Source organism: Hypomesus transpacificus, unplaced genomic scaffold (genome assembly GCF_021917145.1).
Source record: "Hypomesus transpacificus isolate Combined female unplaced genomic scaffold, fHypTra1 scaffold_392, whole genome shotgun sequence".
Classification (NCBI taxonomy): domain Eukaryota; kingdom Metazoa; phylum Chordata; class Actinopteri; order Osmeriformes; family Osmeridae; genus Hypomesus; species Hypomesus transpacificus.
Genome location: NW_025813913.1, coordinates 36,287 through 52,213, shown reverse-complemented (window position 1 = coordinate 52,213; position 15,927 = coordinate 36,287).

The window sequence follows — 15,927 nt, the reverse complement described above, 5'->3', positions numbered from 1 at the left end:
AGAGGTAATTATTGAAATAGAAAAAGGAAGAGAGAGAGGGAGGAAGAGAGAAAGAAAGCTGCCTCCAGATCCCTTCAAGTCTTCAAGGCTGACTCAGGTAAACACAGGCTTATTCTCAGGTAAACACAGGCTCATTCTCAGGTAAACACAGACTAAGTCTCAGGTAAACACAGGCTTATTCTCAGGTAAACACAGGCTCATTCTCAGGTAAACACAGGCTCAGTCTCAGGTAAACACAGGCTCATTCTCAGGTAAACACAGGCCCATTCTCAGGTAAACACAGGCTCATTCTCAGGTAAACACAGGCTCAGTCTAAGATAAACACAGGCTCATTCTCAGTAAACACAGGCCCATTCTCAGGTAAACACAGGCTCATTCTCAGGTAAACACAGGCTCATTCTCAGGTAAACACAGGCTCATTCTCAGGTTAACACAGGCTCAGTCTCAGGCAAACACAGGCCGATTCTCAGGTAAACACAGGCTCATTCTCAGGTAAACATAGGCTCATTCTCAGGTAAACACAGGCCTATTCTCAGGTAAACACAGACTCAGTCTCAGGTAAACACAGGCTCATTCTCAGGTAAACACAGGCTCATTCTCAGGTAACACAGGCTCAGTGTCAGGTTAACACACCTCATTCTCAGGTAAACACAGGCCCATTCTCAGCCAAACACAGGCTCATTCTCAGGTAAACACAGGCCGATTCTCAGGTAAACACAGGCTCATTCTCAGGTAAACATAGGCTCATTCTCAGGTAAACACAGGCCTATTCTCAGGTAAACACAGACTCAGTCTCAGGTAAACACAGGCTCATTCTCAGGTAAACACAGGCTCATTCTCAGGTAACACAGGCTCAGTATCAGGTTAACACAGCTCATTCTCAGGTAAACACAGGCCCATTCTCAGCCAAACACAGGCTCATTCTCAGGTAAACACAGACTCAGTCTCAGGTAAACACAGGCTCATTCTCAGGTAAACACAGGCTCATTTTCAGGTAACAGAGGCTCAGTATCAGGTTAACACAGCTCATTCTCAGGTAAACACAGGCTCATTCTCAGGAAAAAACAGGCTCAGTCTCAGGTAAACACAGGCTCATTCTCTAGGTCCTCCAGGGAAGGGACGGTGTGGTCGGGTGTTTGGGTGTCTAACTTTCAATTCACTGACTACAAAACTGTCTCCATGGATTTGTCCTCCATCTCTCCTTTCTCCATCTCTCCTTCCTCCATCTCTCCTTCCTCCATCTCTCCTTCCTCCATCTGTCCTTCCTCCATCTCTCCTTCCTCCATCTCTCCTTCCTCCATTTTCCTTCCTGCATCTCTCCTTCCTGCATCTCTCTTTCCTCCATCTCTCCTTCCTCCATCTCTCCTTCCTGCATCTCTCTTTCCTCCATCTCTCCTTCCTCCATCTCTCCTTCCTCCATCTGTCCTTCCTCCATCTCTCCTTCCTCTATCTCTCCTTCCTCCATCTCTCCTTCCTCCATCTCTCCTTCCTCCATCTCTCCTTCCTCCATTTTCCTTCCTGCATCTCTCCTTCCTGCATCTCTCTTTCCTCCATCTCTCCTTCCTCCATCTCTCCTTCCTGAATCTCTCTTTCCTCTATCTCTCCTTCCTCCATCTCTCCTTCCTCCATCTCTCCTTCCTCCATCTCTCCTTCTTCCATCTTTCCTTCCTCCATCTCTCCTTCCTCCATTTTCCTTCCTGCATCTCTCTTTCCTCTATCTCTCCTTCTTCCATCTCTCCTTCCTCCATCTCTCCTTCCTCTATCTCTCCTTCCTCCATCTGTCCTTCCTCCATCTCTCCTTCCTCTATCTCTCCTTCCTCCATCTCTCCTTCCTCCATCTCTCCTTCCTCCATCTCTCCTTCCTCCATCTCTCCTTCTTCCATCTCTCCTTCCTCCATCTCTCCTTCCTCCATTTTCCTTCCTGCATCTCTCTTTCCTCTATCTCTCCTTCTTCCATCTCTCCTTCCTCCATCTCTCCTTCCTCTATCTCTCCTTCCTCCATCTCTCCTTCCTCCATCTCTCCTTCCTCTATCTCTCCTTCCTCCATCTCTCCTTCCTCTATCTCTCCTTCTTCCATCTCTCCTTCCTCCATCTCTCCTTCCTCTATCTCTCCTTCCTCCATCTCTCCTTCCTCCATCTGTCCTTCCTCCATTTTCCTTCCTCCATCTCTCCTTCCTGCATCTCTCCTTCCTCCATTTTCCTTCCTGCATCTCTCTTTCCTCTATCTCTCCTTCTTCCATCTCTCCTTCCTCCATCTCTCCTTCCTCCATCTCTCCTTCCCTCCTCCATCCCCTTAACTGTCGATCTCATCCTCCCTCTCCATCTCTCTTTCCCTTCTCTATCCTTCCATATCACCCTCCTTCATCTCTCCTTCCCTCCTCCTTCCCTCTATCACTCCATCTCCCCCACCCCACTGTTCTGTCTCGCTGTTCTGCCTGGTCTGGGTGCGTGATTTATGTCTCAGTCAAAGAGGAACACAGAACACAGTTTGAACCTGTTTAACCAGCTGTGATAGAGACAACACACAGGGCCCCTACCTCACCATACTTCCTCCACACACACACACACACACACACACACACACACACGCACACACACACACCTCCCTTGCTCAGCTTGTATCCAGGATGTTGTTACAGGAGGCCCTGCCAGCACACCACAGGCCTCAGGTACTGGGAGGGCCTATATGTGCAGGTGGGGTGGGGGGGCGGGGTGTGTGTGCGAGCGTGTGAGAGAGCGAGGTTTCAAAGTCTCTTTAATACAAAATATATCGAAAATTCCTCTGCCAGTTAAACAGAGCTAGTGTGTCTCTCTCTGCGATGTACCTGTTGATTCTAATAGATCAATAAAAAATGAACGCAATCCCTTGACATGGCAGGGGGTCTCCTTGCATACCTACTACCTCAGCATGAGTCCTCTTAGTTGCCGGGTAGAGGAGAGAAGCTTGGAGCACCACCCACTGTCATCTCCCCCTCTTCCCCCCCTTCTCCAGGCAACCACCTCCAACATCAAAAGCTTTAATTAACACAGTTCTGGTAGCTATTTTAGAGGTACAGTAAAGAGTTTTTTCTTCTTCTGGGATTAAATTATCGATGGAGTTGTCTAGACTCTTAACTCCTTTTAAAACACCCTGCACCCAGCCTCCACCACATTACATGGAGGAGGGGTGGATATTTCTACATTTCTAGTTTGATGGCCTGACCCAGTTGTCAACCTGTCTGGTCACCGGCTGATCCCGGCTCACCTCCTTCTCCTCCAGATGAAACTGGCTCATCTCCTGATCCTTCTCCTCCAGATGAAACTCTGTGTTCCTCAGTGACTTTACAGGCACTGAGTGAGTCATGCAGAGGAAATCTATACAGATCCCCCCTCCCCCCTTTCCTTCCTACACACCCACACACTCGCACAGCTGGCATCGCTCATAAGCATCCAATGGAGGCCCCAAACGACTCCTCAGCTTGTGTTTCACAGCTGTTTACGTCCTGCTCTCATCTGAGGGGAGAAGATCCGCTTTCAGAAACAACCGCTAACTCCACAGGGAGAGAAGGCCCAATAATGTTTGTGTTGTTTCCCCCCCCCTGTTTAGTGGTCACTTCCATCTTAATCGTTCAGCAATTAGCACCTCCTAACTTCCTTGTGGGCTGAGACCAGGGTCGATACTGTATGAAAACAAGGAGCAGCTTAGCACGCTAACACAGCAGCAGGCTCAGGCCGTAATGGGCTCATCTCTACGGTCTCAGCCTCGTCTCCAGGGGAGCCGCCAGGATCCAACTGGGAAACTGAAGACATGCAGAGAACGGCCCTCTCCTCTCCTGTTCTCCTGTTCTCCTCCTCTCCTCCTCTCCTGTTCTCTCCTGTTCTCTCCTGTTCTATCCTGTTTTCTCCTGTTCTCTCCTGTACTCTCCTGTACTCTCCTGTTCTCTCCTGTTCTCCTCTCCCGTTCTCTTCTGCCTGGCTTTTGAAGCTTTCTGTCCTTGTGACTTCGGCAGGGCAGGGGGGTGGGGGGTGGGGGGTGGGGGGGTTGGAGAAAATAAAAAGAGAAAGAGGGAGAGAGTGAGTGGAAAGAGAGGGATGAAAGAAACAGAAACAAGAGTGTTTAGCATGAGGAGCAGGGAAGTTTGTCTGAGTGTAGTGATCAATATGGCTGCTGTTTTTTTGATATCAAATGGACTCTTCATTCCCCATCTGCTACACAACGATACAGGATTACAACACTACACACAACGATACATATTATTATGAATATTTTAACATTGATCCCCCAAAATCAAGATCTTGATCTCCCTGGAGAGGGATCACTGAAATACAAACTCTAAAAGCTCCTCTATTAGGATTGAGCATGAGTGCTATTATGTTACTTCCAGTCAACAAGTCCGTTCGTCCTGCAGTGCTGGCCTATATAAGACCAGGCTCAAGGCCAAGTGGAGATGATTGAGTGTACCAGATCTGACATTCCCAAACCTCTAACAGCTTTTGTTTTATCAGCACGCTTTAGTTCACTTGCGAAAGAAGGGATGGCTTAGGGGAACTGAGGGAGTGTGAAAAAACTTTGGTGTGTAAATAAAACTATCAACTAGGAATCCAACACTTTCCTGGACCGTCAGTAACACCCCTGCATGCATCAGCTGTCAGAGACATGGGAGGAGGCAGGCCTGGGGAGTGAGGCAGGCCTGGGGAGTGAGGCAGGCCTGGGGAGGGAGGCAGGTCTTGGGGAGGGAGGCAGGACTGGGGAGGGAGGCAGGTCTTGGGGAGAGAGGCAGGTCTTGGGGAGGGAGGCAGGTCTTGGGGAGAGAGGCAGGCCTTGGGGAGGGAGGCAGGTCTTGGGGAGGGAGGCAGGTCTTGGGGAGGGAGGCAGGTCTTGGGGAGGGAGGCAGGTCTTGGGGAGAGAGGCAGGTCTCGGGGAGGGAGGCAAGCCTGGGGAGGGAGGCAGGCCTCGGGAGGGAGGCAAGTCTTGGGGAGGCAGGCCTGGGGAGGGAGGCAGGTCTTGGGGAGGCAGGCCTGGGGAGGGAGGCAGGCCTTGGGGAGGCAGGCCTTGGGGAGGCCCGCTCTGACACCCTTCCATCCTCCCCTTCTCCTCCTCTGACCCCAGGCAGTCAGGATGACCCCAGACAGTCAGGATGACCCCAGGGAGCCAGGATGACCCCAGACAGTCAGGATGACCCCAGGGATGAGGCTGAGGTCAAGCTGGAGACATGCGCCCCACACAACTCTATATGGAGCTGATTCATCTATTCTTTTGTTGAACGCTGGGTGTTGATGTTGGCTAGAAGGACAGCACTGCTGAACTTCTCCGACTCTCAACAGACACCACAGAGTGTGTGGTCAATCAGGTCTTCAACATCCCACTTCATAGGAAGACAAGATATTTCCGGTAGAAAGACATCTTCACTATTCTTCATTCAGCTTCACTCTGTTGAAATGTGCAGTAAAAACAAGCTTTTCATCATGGACTGAAGTCGAGTCTTCTGGCTGGTTCAACCCCTAGAGAGTTATAGCAGCGTGGGCAGTTGGCAGTCATAGCAGCAATAACACTGAGAGTCAAGGACTTCCTGGAGGGGGTGATACATGGTGAGGGGGGTGGTAGATGGTGGGGGGAGGGGGGGGGGGGGGGGCTAATATAATGCCAACATCTTGTGTGTGAGGAAAGGGGGCGTTCCATTCACTGCTTCCAACCAGTCCTTGAACAAAGCTTTACAGTTTAGTTTTATAGGGTTGGGCTTCTGGAATAAACTTGCGCTGAAAGAGGAGACAGCCACTTCTGTCTGGTGTCTGGGTGATGCTGTCCTCCACTCATCTATAAACCTGGGAAATGAGAGGGTGTATGGTAAGGGTGAAGGTCAGAGTCAAGGTCATAGGCAGCCATGCAGCTACGTAGCCATGCTAACAAAGCTGAAGCTAGGCAGCTGCGTAGCCATGCTAACCAAGATGAGGCAGCTGCGTAGCCATGCTAACAAGGATGAGGCAGCTGCGTAGCCAAGCTAACCAGGATGAGGCAGCTACGTAGCCATGCTAATAAGGATGAGGCAGCTGCGTAGCCATGCTAACCAGGAAGAGGCAGCTACGTGTCTATGCTAGCAAGCTTCATTACACACACTAGCAAGCACTGAAGTGATTGAGAGATGTTTAACTGTAGAGGTGCACAGGAAATTTAACTCAGATTTATTATTTTCTCTCTAGTTTGTTTGTTGTTCTTTTTCTCCTAGTTTGTTTTATTTGAATCAATTATTACTTATAACGTATTATTACTTCTAATCCCAACAGAATCGACTGTTTATCCAGGACACAGATGGCCTCAATGTTACTATGGTGATTTTATTGAAGCTCTGTTTTTCCTACAAAAACAAACAGTTCACTTTTCAAATGAGACAAGACTAAAGGTAATAAGTCATATTTTCCTTTCAGAAAATTTGAAAAGTTTAGGAAGTATTAATAAACATGTGACGTTTGCATGACATTTACATTTGACAGCTTATCCACTGGCATATACTCTTGTCCTCCTAAACAGCTCCTGTCTGAGGTTTCACCTCATTTGGACCCAAACCAATTAGCCTCCCGTGAAAAGAGAGGCACTGAAAACGCCCCGCTGACAATGACTAATAACATCAGTGAGCACCTTAACCAAACACAGAGCCTGATTAAAGTTGGCCTTGTGGATTTATCACCATCCAACCCCATCTGATGGTGGGTATATTGATGGATTCGAGTAAATCTCAAACTAATTTTGTGGATAAACAACTTCATGTCTAATCGCAGTCAGAAAGTCAGATTCAACTCTCCAACCTCATCTCCTGTAACCATGTCCACAGTATCCCCCCAGGGGAGGTGCTGTGCCCCATGTAGACACTCTGGACACCAGTGAAGCTTCTGCCTCAGCTCACACTGACTGGCAGGGGGGGGCGGGTTCTGACATGTCACCCGGCCCCTCACAGACACGTCCACAGTGGAGCACACCACCACGGTAAGACACATCAATTATACATGACAATAGGTTCTCCTCAAACTCCCCTCCTCCTCTACATGTCATCCACTCCCCCCTCTCTCTCACGCGCTCTCTCTCTCTCTCTCTCTCTCTCTCTCTCTCTCTCTCTCTCTCTCTATCTATCTCTCTCTCTCTCTCTCTCTCTCTCTCTCTCTCTGTCTCTGTCTCTGTCTCTGTCTCTGTCTCTGTCTCTGTCTCTGTCTCTGTCTCTGTCTCTGTCTCTGTCTCGCTCTGTCTCTCTCTGTCTCTCTCTGTCTCTCTCTGTCTCTCTCTGTCTCTGTCTCTGTCTCTGTCTCTGTCTCTGTCTCTGTCTCTGTCTCTGTCTCTGTCTCTCTCTCTCTCTCTCTCTCTCTCTCTCTGTCTCTGTCTCTGTCTCTGTCTCTGTCTCTGTCTCTGTCTCTGTCTCTGTCTCTGTCTCTGTCTCTGTCTCTGTCTCTGTCTCTCTCTCATGCGCTCTCTCTCTCTCTCTCTCTCTCTCTCTCTCTCTCTCTCTCTCTCTCACTCTCTCTCTGTTTCTATCTCTCTCATGCGCTCTCTCTATCTCTGTTTCTCTCTCTCTCATGCTCTCTCTCTCTCTCTCTCTCTCTGTCTGTCTGTCTCTTTCTCTCGCTTCATCCGTCAAACATGGGTCATTTCTTTTAACCGCCTTTTCCTCTTTCCTTCTCTCCTCTCCCTCATTTCTCTGAAGACCGTCATTCAGATGCTGAGCAGAGCAGAGCAGAGCAGATAAGGCTCTGAAAGTTTGATGAGGACAAATCAGATTTCCAACGGGACTAAGAGCTGCTGTCATGATGTCACTGGCGAGATGGCAAGCATGAGGACATGCTTTCCAAGCTTGGTCTCTGATGAATACCTGATACCTCTCTGCTGAGACACTATAGAGGGGTTGGCTGGCTGGCTGGCTGGAGGGATGGAGGAGGGGGAGATAGGAGATGAGGAATGGTGCGATGGTGTGATTCCTCCCCTCCACCCCGAAAGCAGAGAGTAGCGACAGAAGGCAGGATGACCTCTCAGGAACATGATCCCCTCCTACAGTACTCTCAGTATTAACTGGAATCCAGGCCCAGTCCAATGAGACCAGCCCCCTTCCCCCTAGCTTTAAGAAAACAGAAGATCTGATGTCTCATTCACCAACCACACCCTCTTCTTTCTTCATCCCTCCTCCTCTTCCACCCATCTTCCTCTTCTGTGCTTCATCTCCTCCCCTCCCACCCCTCCTACTCCCCTCCCACCCCTCCTCCTCCCCTCCTCCCCTCCCACCCCTCCTCCTCCCCTCCCACCCCTCCCCTCCCCTCCCCTCCCACCCCTCCTACTCCCCTCCCACCCCTCCTCCTCCCCTCCTCCCCTCCCACCCCTCCTCCTCCCCTCCCACCCCTCCCCTCCCCTCCCACCCCTCCTCCTCCCCTCCTCCTGGGGTTCACTTCAACACACACGAATGCGTCAGAATGATACACCCCGGCCTGTCTGCAAAGAGGGGCTAGACAGAGACAGTGTTGCGTGCACGGTATTCCATTACCTGCCATGAGTTACGATCACGGGATTTAAGGAATTTAATTTCACAACCCTATCTCCCAGCAGGGGGTGGGGGACATCACCACCACGAGGCTTTTAATTCATGAACATGTTTGTTGGCAGGACCGTGGAGGGTCTTCACGCATAGCAAATCTGAGACGATGATTACATAAGAGGGGGGAGTAAAAGCATTGGGAGTGTGGTGCTCACGAGTCCGGCCGAGTGCACGATGATGCTGTTCTGTTTACTCTGCGTTTCTAGGAGAGAAACGTCCAGCTCCACAGACACCCTGCCAACTGCTAATAGTCAATACTGGATTGGGGATGTTTGAAATGCATCTCAGGTTCGCGTGGTATTTGTCAGAGGGCCTGGGAGGAGCTATGCCCCTGTGCCACTCTTTAGAGAGGCTTGCAGGAGGCCAAGGCCTGGAGCTGAAGCCACAAGCTTTAATCATTTTAATGGACAATTGCAGGATGGCTGGCAGGAAGTGTGTGACGAGAATGTGAGTTTGAGTGTTTGTGTGCATCATTATGTATCTGAGTGCGTGTGTGTGCATACCATTGTGTGTGTGAGAACCTGTGTGTGTGTGTATATGAATGTGACTGTGTGTACGGCTAATGTTTGTGCGCATATTTACGTGTAAGTGTTTGTGCGTGCATGCCGGTTTGTGTGCGTGTGATTGTTATGTGTGTGTATGTGTGTGTGTGTGTGTGTGTGCGTACTCACGTGTGGTTGAGTCCAGACGTACTCCTGGACTCTGGTAGTCTCAGAGTTCCTCCACACAGATTCACCTCCATACAGACTGTCAATGGCTGGTCTCACAAGTCTGAATGGTAAGATGGAGTACAATATTCAACATAGTACTTTACAGCAACATTTACTACTCAAGAGCAGTACTTTACTACAGTATTTTATAACATGACTAGATTTTTTACTACAGTGTCTTACTGGAGCACCAGACTTCACTACACTCCTGCAGGTTAAAAACTATTGATATCTGATATCTTTTTTACACTGTCGTGTGCATTGTTTGTGGTAAACGTTTATTTGTGGTAAGAGTTGTTTGTGCATTGTTTGGATTAAATGTTGCTAATTTGTGCTAAGTGTTGGTGTGGGAAGCACTGTTTACAGCCAGCAGTGTTTGAGGTAAACGTTATTTATGTTTTTCTGTTCAGGGAGGAGAGGGGTTCAGGCAGGAGAGGAGAGGAGTTCAGGGAGGAGAGGGGAGGGGTTCAGGGAGGAGAGGAGAGGGGTTCAGGGAGGAGAGAAGAGGGGTTCAGGGAGGGGAGGAGAGGGGTTCAGGGAGGGTAGGGGTTCAGGGAGGGGAGGAGAGGGGTTCAGGGAGGAGAGGAGAGGGGTTCAGGGAGGAGAGGAGAGGGGTTCAGGGAGGGGAGGAGAGGGGTTCAGGGAGGGGAGGAGAGGGGTTCAGGGAGGAAAGGAGAGGGGTTCAGGGAGGGGAGGAGAGGGGTTCAGGGAGGAAAGGAGAGGGGTTCAGGGAGGAGAGGGGTTCAGGGAGGAGGGGGGTCGAGAGGAAGGTTGAGAGGAGCCATCTCTCATCTCACAGGTAGGAATAACGTAGGAGATGGAAAAGGAAAGAGATGGAAATGGTGAAAATGAGAGCGTGTGTGGGGGCTTAAGACACTGAAGGAGAAAGACTGAGTGTGAGAGTAGAGATAGACAGTGAGATAGGGTGAGAGGGAGAGGGAGAGAGACTGAGAGATAGACAGTGAGAGAGGGAGAGAGGGAGAGGGAGAAAGACTGAGAGATAGACAGTGAGAGAGGGAGAGAGGGAGAGGGAGAAAGACTGAGAGATAGACAGTGAGAGGAGAGTGGAGATAGAGAGATAACCCCTAGCTGTCCAGGGATCTGTGCAGAGATGAGCTGATAAGGTGCTAAGTGGTTTTAAACACCCCCAAATGGAGAGTGATATGGACCAGGGAACAGAACGGGCTTGCAGGAGACACACCAATCAGACGATCAGATGATGTCCCACTGTGGCACTCTACCCGTGCCTCTACAGCCAATCACGGGAGAGATTGAGGTCACATGAAGATGAAGTCTGCTTTGTTCTGGGTAGATAGGACTGGCGGTTTGAATACCAGAGAGGACATCAGGGTTTCATCACACATCACAAAGACATTACTACTGAGATCAGAGGAGCTCAGTCGAACAGGACATTTTTCTTTGCTTGATATGTCTCCATGCTGATTGGCTGGCACTGACCTGGTCTCCATGCTGATTGGCTGACACTACTCAGGAGGGCAGCCATATCGATATATTGAACCCTGAAGTACCTTCCTGCCTAAAAATTGATCATGTGGATTTAAATAGATTAAATTCAATGTTCCAGGTTCTCCTGAAGGAAATTGTTAGTTATAACAATTGGTAATGTTAGTGTAACATATAGAATACACACATCAGAATATAAAAAATCAATTGAATCTGTCTAGGAATGTATGCAAAAGAATCAATGGATCTGCATGAATGTCTTAGATAATAGAGACTGAGTAACCACTGGGCAGCAGGACAGGACTACAGTACTGCAGTCGTGTCTGTTCTCCCTGCTCCACTAGTTGTGTCTGACTCTACAGATATCCATTAACTGTGTCTGTTCTCCCTGCTCCACTAGCTGTGTCTGACTCTACAGATATCCATTAACTGTGTCTGTTCTCCCTGCTCCACTAGCTGTGTCTGGCTCTACAGATATCCATTAACTGTGTCTGTTCTCCCTGCTCCACTAGTTGTGTCTGGCTCTACAGATATCCATTAGCTGCATCTCTCTTCACAGAGATCAACTAGCAGCTTCTGTCTGTCAGCATGGAGCTATGCAGCTCAGTGAAGCTCTTAACCAGAATACTGTACAGTACATCTCCTGATCCAATGCCTTCCTTCCACACTCTGGATTCGTGTGGGGGTCTGTGTCGAGGGGTAGGTTGGTGTGTGTGTGTGTGTGTGTGTGTGTGTGTGTGTGTGGGGGGGATTTCCCAGATTTAAAAATACACACACCAGACTGTATATAGACACACTTATCAACTCACCAAACACACACGTGCATTTACACACAAACACATTCTGGACACACGTACAGAGGCTCCGGGAGATGGATGGAAGTATAGATGGCCTTGTTATTATTATTATAGCCTGGCGGCGCATTGCTGGAATGAACAGGCCAACGGCAAGTGCTGAAGTGAAAATGTTACCAGCATAGATGCCATCAGGGCCACAGCATCGATCAACCTCATTGGTTTCATATCTGTTTAGATGGTAGTACGCTTCTATTTTAATGTCTGGCTCTTATGGAGCGTGTGCGTTAATACAATATATGTCTGTGTGTGTTTGTCCGTGAAAGCATGCTTGTACGTTTTGCAATATGCGTGTGTGCGTGTTCGACACGATTTATTTCTAATGTGTCCTTCCTCCTCCCTCCTCGGTTTGTGACCGTGGTTGTGTATGTATTCGATACTCCATTCGGTTGCACTGTCTGTATGACCAAGAATAACTCTGTATTTCCTGGGACCTGGGACTTCCTGCTTTAGCTAACTAAGCTTCCTGGCCCTAAACCCTAGTTATACGTTCACCTGCTCAAGAGAAACAGCGTATTAGTATCAACAAAAAAGTAGGCCCCGATGTTGGTTTTGGTTTGCAAAAATTCTCAAAGGAAAGGTAGTTGGAATGAAAGCAACAGACAGATGATCCGATGCACAAACACAATCCCGTCCCTCACAAAATATAATATCACAACATAAATGTGTTTGTAGGCCGTTGTGAATCAAGTTTCCTTACAAAGCTCTGAATTATTAAGGTAATAGTAACGATAGTAGAAAGTATTAGCGTGCAGAACGGTCGAGTTTCATATTTATCGTAACGATAGTAGAAACGTTGCGCGCAGAGCGGTCAGGTTTCATTTTTATAAATGTTTTAAGAAAACGTGAAACGGGAACCCAGCGCCAGAATACAGAGTCCCTCCGGAGAGCAGTTCAGGCAGGAGAGATGTTGAGAGCTGATATTATATCTCCCTTCCTTCATTCTGAGACTCCAGCACACCCAGACACACAACACAGTCTGGAGAATCCATTATGTCTGCAGAGAAATCGTATGAGCTGCGACAGAGCACACCTGCTACTCCAGGTGTGTATGCCTGTGATGGGACCTGCAGGGTTACACATTTAATAACGTATAAATACATAAAAAAAAATACATATTATTATTATTACATATATTAAATTATGCTGTTCTGATTATTTGTTTTTCATGTCCAACAGAGAAGTAGAGCATTTCTGTAACTGTAGTCCTGTAGAGTGAGGACCAGTCTGTAGTCCTGTAGAGAGAGGACCAGTCTGTAGTCCTGTAGAGAGAGGACCAGTCTGTAGTCCTGTAGAGAGGACCAGTCTGTAACTGTAGTCCTGTAGAGTGAGGACCAGTCTGTAGTCCTGTAGTCCTGTAGAGAGAGGACCAGTCTGTAGTCCTGTAGAGAGAGGACCAGTCTGTAGTCCAGTAGAGAGAGGACCAGTCTGTAGTCCAGTAGAGAGAGGACCAGTCTGTGGTCCTGTAGAGAGAGGACCAGTCTGTAGTCCTGTAGAGAGGACCAGTCTGTAGTCCTGTAGAGAGAGGACCAGTCTGTAGTCCTGTAGAGAGAGGACCAGTCTGTGGTCCTGTAGAGAAAGGACCAGTCTGTAGTCCTGTAGAGAGAGGACCAGTCTGTAGTCCTGTAGAGAGAGGACCAGTCTGTGGTCCTGTAGAGAGAGGACCAGTCTGTAGTCCTGTAGAGAGGACCAGTCTGTAGTCCTGTAGAGAGAGGACCAGTCTGTAGTCCTGTAGAGAGAGGACCAGGCTTTAGTCCTGTAGAGAGAGGACCAGGCTGTAGTCCTGTAGAGAGAGGACCAGTCTGTGGTCCTGTAGAGAGAGGACCAGTCTGTAGTCCTGTAGAGAGGACCAGTCTGTAGTCCTGTAGAGAGAGGACCAGTCTGTAGTCCTGTAGAGAGAGGACCAGTCTGTGGTCCTGTAGAGAGAGGACCAGTCTGTAGTCCTGTAGAGAGGACCAGTCTGTAGTCCTGTAGAGAGAGGACCAGTCTGTAGTCCTGTAGAGAGAGGACCAGTCTGTAGTCCTGTAGAGAGGACCTCTGGGAGCGCTCGCTTAAGCGAACAATTAACTGGAGGGATCAATATTGTTTCCCTGACCAAACCAATTAGCAGTGGAGGGAAGAGAGGGAAGAAGGACCTGTTCAGACCCAGCGCGAGGCTGGAGGGAATGTTAGAGAACAGCTGTTCTCTACTGTATGTGACCTGAATGGTTTTCGTTTCGCTGAACTTGTCATTGATTTTTTATATCACTAGTTTATCTGCCTTTTTCACAAAGGAGCTTGTCTTCGTCCGTGAGAAGTCGATAAGAGTGTAGAAATGGCAGAAAAAGTTAATATTTGACAGAGACTTCAGATGTCATAAAAATTTAATTGTTTATACATAAATTATTATTTGGTGAAAAAACGAAATCTATAACCTGAGACAAGATTATGATGCTATGCACACCCTCCTCTCTGTTCTCTCTTTTCTCTGGTTTCCCCCAACTCTCTCTCCTTGGTTTAATCCTACTCTCTCTCCTTCTCTCCCTCTCTTGGTTTAATCCTACGCTCTCTCCTTCTCTCCCTCCCTCCCTCCCTCCCTCCCTCCCTCCCTCCCTCCCTCCCTCCCTCCCCCTCCCTCCCTCCCTCCCTCCCTCCCTCCCTCCCTCTCTCCCTAACTCTCCCTATCTCTCTCTCTCTCCCTCTCTCTCCCTCCCTCCCTCTCTCTCTCCCTCTCTCTCCCTCTCTCCTCTGGCTTTCATTGTACTCAACTCTCCCTTCTCTCCTTTTCTCTTCACCCTGCTGTAGTTGTTTATGTCTCTAGTGCCCCTATTGGCCAGACATGAAACAGCAGGCAGTCCCCCTCCAGCTGCCCCCAGCTCCAGCGTCAATGACAGGTATCTGCTCTGTGTGCAGTCTGTGGCCCCAGTGGCTTCTGTTCCACTGGCCACAGCAGCTGGTCTGCTTACTGGAATGTGATGAGGGAGCAATGGATCGTGGTGAGAAGGGAGGGATCAGGGGGTGAGGAGGGAGGGATCAGGGGGGTGAGGAGGGAGGGATCAGGGGGGCGGTGAGGAGGGAGGGATCAGGGGGGTGAGGAGGGAGGGATCAGGGGGGGCGGTGAGGAGGGAGGGGATCGGGAGGGTGAGGAGGGAGAGATCAGGGGGGGGTGAGGAGGCAGGGATCAGGGGGGCGGTGAGGAGGGAGGGATCAGGGGGGGGGGTGAGGAGGGAGGGATCAGGGGGGCGGTGAGGAGGGAGGGATCGGGAGGGTGAGGAGGGAGAGATCAGGGGGGGTGAGGAGGGAGGGATCAGGGGGGCGGTGAGGAGGGAGGGATCAGGTGGGGGGTGAGGAGGGAGGGATCAGGGGGGCGGTGAGGAGGGAGGGATCGGGAGGGTGAGGAGGGAGGGATCAGGGGGGGTGAGGAGGGAGGGATCAGGGGGGGGGGGGTGAGGAGGGAGGGATCAGGGTGGGTGAGGAGGGAGGGATCGGGAGGGTGAGGAGGGAGGGATCGGGGGGGTGAGGAGGGAGGGATCAGGGGGGTGAGAAGGGAGGGATCGGGGGGGCGTTGGTGAACTGGTAGCAAAATAAAGTCACATAAATGCAACATCAAAAGTGTTTTAACCTATCTGCCTCCATAACTGAATGTTTAAGAGAAAATATCCCAACCTTGCACCGGAAATATTTGTTTTATATGAAGAGGTGGGCGGAAAATGAGGTGTTTAGTTACACTTCAAATGTCCAGCTTTAAGCTGACAAACTGAGAAACCTTTACACATTGTTGTTACAATCCAGACATTATCTGCTGTTCCCACATGGCTAGGTTGTCTCTCTCTACCCCTCTCTCTACCCCTCCCTCTGTCTCTCCCTCCCTCCCTCACCCTCCTCCCTCTCCTTCCTCCATCTTTCAGCACTGCAAACAGGTTGCATTAACTTGAAAGCTGCCCTTGATTGGTTCAATCTTCTACTAAGAAATAAGCCTGGGGCCTTGGGAGCTGGGGCCGTGTCTAATGGTGATGATCAGACCTGGGCGCCCGCGTCCATCAACACAGACAGGCGGCTGCAGCCTGCATCCTCCCCAGATTGCCTCGGGATTAAAGTGCAACAACGTTCCAGCTCTCAGGTCTCAGAGGGGAGTGGGAGAGGGGGACGGGGAAATGGCTGTAATCGAAATAAAAGATATGGGGAGAGAGACGGCGTGAGGGGGAGAGAGAGGTAGAGGAGGAACACGGGTAAGAAAGAGATAGAGAGGGATTGAAGTTGAGATATGGAGACACAAAGGTGAAACCGTTTTGTGGTGTCTCCCTCCTCTTCTCATGTTACTGTGCTCGGGTCACAGGATGGGTGCCTTCCTGTGTCTTTACCTGCTGAGGTCAG